This window comes from Hemiscyllium ocellatum, chromosome 37 (genome assembly GCF_020745735.1).
Source record: "Hemiscyllium ocellatum isolate sHemOce1 chromosome 37, sHemOce1.pat.X.cur, whole genome shotgun sequence".
Classification (NCBI taxonomy): Eukaryota; Metazoa; Chordata; class Chondrichthyes; order Orectolobiformes; family Hemiscylliidae; genus Hemiscyllium; species Hemiscyllium ocellatum.
Window position 1 is genome coordinate 1,492,792 of NC_083437.1, and position 6,737 is coordinate 1,499,528.

Consider the following 6,737-nt stretch of genomic DNA (forward strand, 5'->3'; position numbering starts at 1 on the left):
CTGCGACTAAATGCAATAGTGAGGTACACCTCTTCAGTCTCTCCCTGTCTTTCCTTATCTCCTGTTTTTCTCTGACTTTTGCTCGTTTCGCTATTTGCCTGTCTGTCTCAGCCTGTCTTGCACTGCAAGGTCCTTCATGGCAGATGAGCACAAAAGGTGAAGTCACATGGTATCAGAGGTGAGGTGACAAAATGGATCCAGAACTGGTTTAGGGATAGGAGATAAAGGGTAGCAATGGAAGGATGCTTCTCAAAACAGAGGGTTGTAACCAGTGGTGGTCCACAGGGATCAGTGCTGGGACCTTTGCTGTTTATGGTCTATATAAATGATTTGGAAAAAAAAATATAGCTGGTCCAATTAGTAAGTTTGTGGCTGAAACAAAGATTGGTAGTGTTGCAGAAAGTGAGGATTGTCAGCGGATACAGCAGGATATAAATCAGTTGGAGGCATGGGCAGAAAATTTGCATATGGAGGTTAATCTGGTCAAATGTGATTACATTTTGGAAGGTCAAGTGCAGGTAGGGATTGCACAGTAAATGGCAGTGTTGTAAAGTAGGGGTGGACTCCCTTCTGAGAACTAAAACCAAAACACCCATGAGGAACACATGATCTATTTAAAGAACGTGAAAAATCGTGTACCCTGCTTTTCAGCAACGTATAGTGGTTAATTTTTAAAAAATTCCCTGCCACTCCCTTTAAAATGAACACGTAACAGTTTACATATCTAACTCTAACGGTGATCAAATTAACTAAACTATTAAGAAACCAAATAAATCCCTTGGAACTACTAACTATTAATGAATAAAACAAGATTCTAGTGGTCTACTGTTCCAATATCGACGAGTCCCACTCATACAAAAAAAAATTAGTCTCTAAGTTGAAGCCAGGTTACATCTTCCGGAATATTCTGTGCCTTTTCTGTCGATTCTTCTGTCAGGAATGCTTTCTTTGTAGATTATTCTGTCAGAATATTAGCTAAATTTGATGCGATATACAGATGGTCCTTTCTCTAAGAACTGAGCGTTATTATGTCTAGTGGGTGGTGGTTACCAGGTTGTTGTGTAGTATGGGAATTTTAGCTATGAAGAAGCGGTGGATAGACGAGGTTTGTTTTCACTGGAATGCAGGAGGTTGAGGAACAACCTGATCAAAGTTTATAAGATTTTGAATGACATGGATAGAGTGGAAAGTATGAAACTTTTTCCCAGGGTGGAGGGGTCAATTACTCTGGGACATAGGATTAAGTTGCAGGGTTGGGGAAGAGCAGTTTAAAAGAAATGTACAAGGCACAGTTTTCCTGCAAAGGATGGTGACTGGAACACTGCCAAAAGAGGTAGTGAAAGCCAACACAATGGCAGCATTCAAGAAACACCTGGGTGAATGCATGAATAAGAAGGGAATAGAGGGATATGGATTGTATAAGTGAAGGCAGTTTTCAAGTAGAAGGGCAAAATGTGTGAAGGTTTGGAGGGCCCAATTGGCTGTTCCTGTGCTGTTTTGTTCTTGCTGTCTCGCTTACACAGACTCTCACACCCTCTCTCTCTTTCACTCTGTCTTTCCCTCCCTCCCTTAATCTCTCTGTCTCTCTCCCCCTCCCTCCCTCAGTCTTTCTCAATAAACTCTCCTGCATTCTGCGCTCTTACCTCTTCCTTTACTTTGTTTTTTTTTAAATGTCCTATAACTGAGCTCCCACCTCCCTCCATCCCAATTTAAATTAAAGCCCTGTCTATAGCCCTAGTTATGGAATTTCCTAGGACTCTCGGCCCAGTATGGTTCAGATGAAGACTATCCCATTGAATCCATTCTTCCCCAGTACTGGTGGCAATGTCCTATGAATTCAATCCTATTTCTCCTGTGCCAATCTTTGAGCCACACATTTACCTGCTTAATCTTATTGACGCTGTGCCAATTAGCTTGTGGCTCAGGTAATAATCTAGAGATTATGAGCTTTTTGCTTCTGTTTTATAGTTTAGCTCTTATCTGTTCATATTACCTTAGTAGAACCTCCGTGAGGGAGATGGATGAGTGACAGGTGAGGGAGTGGGGGAGGAGATGGAGATGGGGAAGTGAGGAAGATGGGGGGAGTGAGGATGGTGAGGGTGTAGATGGGGAGGTGATGCAAGGGAGAGGGCATAGGGAGCTTAGGGGGAAGGGTAAGGAGGTGATAGGGAGTCGAAGATAGGGAGGTGGGCAATATGGGGTAGCAGATGAGGGAGATGGGTATGAGGGGTGAGTGAGGAGAGGGGGTATTGAGATAGAGGAGAGGGAGTGAGTGGACAGGATTAAGGGAGTGAGAAGAGGGTGGAGTGAGGGAGTGTGTGGAATGCAGCGTGAGGGGTGTGGTGAGTGAGAGAAAAAAGAGGGAGGTGGGGAGACAATAGATAATAGGTGCAGGAGTAGGCCATTCAGCCCTTCGAGCCTGCACTGCCATTCAATACGATCATGGCTGATCATTCCTAATTAGTATCCTCTTCCTGCCTTATCTCCATAAGCCTTGATTCCACTATCTTTGAGAGCTCTATCCAACTCTTTCTTAAATGAATCCAGAGACTGGGCTTCCACTGCCCTCTGGGGCAGAGCATTCCACACAGCCACCACTCTCTGGGTGAAGACGTTTCTCCTCATCTCTGTCCTAAATGGTCTACCCCATATTTTTAAGCTGTGTCCTCTGGTTTGGCATTCACCCATCAGCGGAAACATGTTTCTTGCTGCCAGAGTGTCCAATCCTTTAATAATCTTATACGTCTGAATCAGATCTCCTCTCAGTCTTCTAAACTCAAGGGTATACAAGCCCAGTCGCTTCAGTCTTTCAGTGTAAGGTAATCCCTCCATTCCAGGAATTGACCTCATGAACCTATGCTGCACTCCCTCAATCGCCAGAATGTCTTTCCTCAAATTTGGAGAACAGAATTGCACACAGTACTCCAGGTGTGGTCTCACCAGGGCCCCGTACAGCTGCAGAAGCACCTCTTTGCTTCTATATTCAATCCCTCTTGTTATGAAGGCCAGCATGCTATTGGCCTTCTTCACTACCTGCTGTACCTGCATTCTTGCCTTCATTGACTGGTGTACAAGAACACCCAGATCTCTCAGTACTGCCCCTTTACCTAAATTGATTCCATTGAGGTAGCAATCTGCCTTCCTGTTCTTGCCACCAAAGTGGATAACCAAACATTTATCCACATTAAACTCACCTAACTTGTCCAGGTCACCCTGTAATCTCTTAACGTCCTCATCACATTTCACCCTGCCACCCAGCTTTGTATCATCAGCAAATTTGTTAATGTTATTGCTGATGCTATCTTCTATATCATTAACATATGTTGTAAAAAGCTGCGGTCCCAGCACGGATCCCTGCGGTACCCCACTGGTCACTGCCTGCCATTCCAAAATGGAGCCGTTTATCACTACCCTTTGTTTCCTATCAGCCAACCAATTTTCAATCCAATCTAGTACTTTGCCCCCAATACCATGCACCCTAATTTTACTCACTAATCTCCTGTGTGGGATTTTATCATAAGCTTTCTGAAAGTCCAGGTACACCACATCTACTGGATCTGCCTCATCCATCTTCAAAGTTACATCCTCAAAAAATTCAAGAAGATTAGTCAAGCATGATTTCCCCTTCATAAATCCATGCTGACTCTGTCCTATCCTGTTACTACTATCCAGATGTGCCGTAATTTCATCCACCCTCCTAACCTGTAATTTTCTTCCTGACCTCTCCGCCCCCACCCCACTCCGGCCTATCACCCTCACCTTGATCTCCTTCCACCTATCTCATCTCCATCGCCCCTCCCCCAAGTCCCTCCTCCCTACCTTTTATATTAGCCTGCTGGACACACTTTCCTCATTCCTGATGAAGGGCTTGTGCCCGAAACGTTGAGTTTCCTGTTCCTTGGATGCTGCCTGACCTGCTGCGCTTTAACCAGCAACACTTTTCAGCTCCTTTATAATACACTCCAGCATCTTTCCCACCACTGAGGTCAGACTAACTGGTCTATAATTTCCTGCTTTCTCTCTCCCACCTTTCTTAAACAGTGGTATAACATTAGCCACCCTCCAATCCTCAGGAACCGACCCCGAATCTATTGAACTCTGGAAAATAATCACAGATGCATCCACGATTTCCCGAGCCACCTCCTTCAGTACCCTGGGATGTAGACCATCAGGCCCCGGAGACTTATCAACCTTCAGACCTAACAGTCTCTCCAACACCAAATCCTGGCAAATATAGATTCCCTTAAGTTCAGGTCCTTCAGCCACTGGTACTTCAGGGAGATTGCTTGTGTCTTCCCCAGTGAACACAGATCTGAAGTACCCATTTAATTCTTCTGCCATTTCTTTGTTCCCCATAATATATTCCCTTGTTTCTGTCTTCAACTGCCCAATTTTAGTCCTAACCATTTTTTTGCCTTGCACATACTTAAAAAAGCTTTTACTATCCTCGTTTATATTATTGGCCAGTTTACCTTCATACCTCATTTTTCCTCTGCGTATTTCCTTCTTAGTAATCCTCTGTTGCTCTTTAAAAGCTTCCCAGTCCTCAGTTTTCCCACTTATCTTTGCTATGTTATACTTTTTCTCTTTTAACTTTATATATTTCTTAACTTCCCTTGTCAGCCACGGCTGCCCATGCCTCCTCCTAGGATCTTTCTTCCTTTTAGGAATGAACTGATCCAGCAACTTCTGCATTATACACAGAAATATCCACCATTGTTCCTCCACAGTCATCCCTGCTAAGGTATTGCACCATTGAACTTTGGCCAGCTCCTCCCTCATAGCTCCATAGTTCCCTTTATTCAACAGAAGTACTGTCACTTCCGACTGCACCCTCTCCCCCTCAAATTGCAGGTTGAAGCTTATAGTATTATGGTCACTACTTCCCAATGGCTCCTTCACTTCGAGGTCTCTGACCAATTCTGGTTCGTTACACAATACCAGATCCAGAATTGCCTTCTCCCTGGTCGGCTCCAGCACCAGCCGTTCTAAGAATCCATCTTGGAGGCACTCCACAAAGTCTCTTTCTTGAGGTCCAATACCATCCTGATTCTCCCAGTCTACGTGCATGTTAAAATCCCCCATAACAACTGTAGTAACATCTTGCGACAGGCCAATTTCAGCTCCTGATTCATCTTACATCCGACATCCAGACTATTGTTTGGGGGCCTGTAGATGACTCCCAAGAGGGTCTTTTTACCCTGAGTATTTCACAGCTCTATCCATACTGACTCTACATCCCCTGACTCTAGGTCCCCCTGCACAAAGGACTGAATATCCTCCCTTACCAACAAGGCCACTCCATCCCCTCTGCCTGTCAGTCTGTCCTTACAATAGCACGTGTAGCCTTGAATATTCATTTCCCAGGCCCTGTCCACTTGAAGCCACGTCTCAGTTATCCCTACAATATTGTATCTGCCAATTTCCAAAAGAGCCTCAAGCTCATCTATGTTATGTCTAATGATTCGTGCATTAATATATAGTATTTTTAATTTGTTACTGCTGTCACCCTTCCCATCAACCCCAATTTCACTCAACCTTACAGCATGATCCCTTTCCGAGTTTTCTGCCTCATTGATACAGTTGTCTTTCTTGACATCTCTTGTTCTAACTTTCCCTTCAATTTCCTTCTTAAACATCCAGTTTGTCCCCTCCGCCCCGCTACTTAGTTTAAATGTAGCGGTGCTGCAGTAGAAAACCTGCCTGCCAGAATGCTGGTCTCTAACCTATTAAGGTGCAAAACGTCTCTCTTGTAGAATTTATGCTTACCACAAAATATACCCCAGTGATCCAAGAACTTAAATCCTTGCTTCCCGCACCAGTTCCCCAACCACACATTCAAGTCCATTATCTCCCTGTTTCTGGCCACACCAGCCCGAGGAACTGGAAGCAAACCGGAGATAACCACCTTGGACGTCCTGCTTTTAAGCCTTCTTCCTAGTTCTCCAAAGTCCCGCTGTAGCATGTTCCTCCTCTTCTTCCCGACATCATTTGTGCCGACATGTACCACCACCTCTGGCTCTTCAGCCTTGTCCTTGAGGATTTCCCACATTCTGTCCACGATGTCTTTAACCCTGGCACCAGGAAGGCAACACGCCATCCTTAAATCCCGTCTGCTGCCACAAAAACCCCGGTCAGTTCCTCTCACGATGGAGTCACCGATTCCCACGGCTCTGTGCGATGTCCGACTCTTCCGCTCTGCCTCTGGGCCAACTTTTGATTGACAGACCTGGCCGCCTCACGAACTGGCAGTGTCATCAGTCTCTACTGTTTCCAAAAGCTTCAACTTGTTTCTGACAGGTACTTCTCCCGGGGTCTCTTGCACCTGTCTCCTCTCTGCCTTCCTCATCGTCTGCTCTCTTCTGGCATGATTGGTATAATAACCTCGCTGAAGGTCTTGTCCAGAAAGATCTCGTTCTCTCGGATGAGCCTAAGGTTCTCGAGTTCTTTCATCAGCGCTGCAATATGCTCTGTCAGTAGCTGAATGTGCACACACTTTCCACACTTATACGAGCCAGACACACCAGAGTCAGGGAGTGAGGAATTGAGGGGACGAGGAGTGAGATGAAGGCAAAGTGTGGGGGTTGGGGAGCAAGGAGTAAGTGGGACAGGGAGTGAGAGTGAGGGAAGGGGAAATGAGTGTATGAGGGAACGAGGAGTGGGGAGAATGGGGGAGATGTAGGGAAAGTGAGGGGAAGGGTATGAAGGAGGTGGGAGTGAGGGAACTGTGGAGAGAG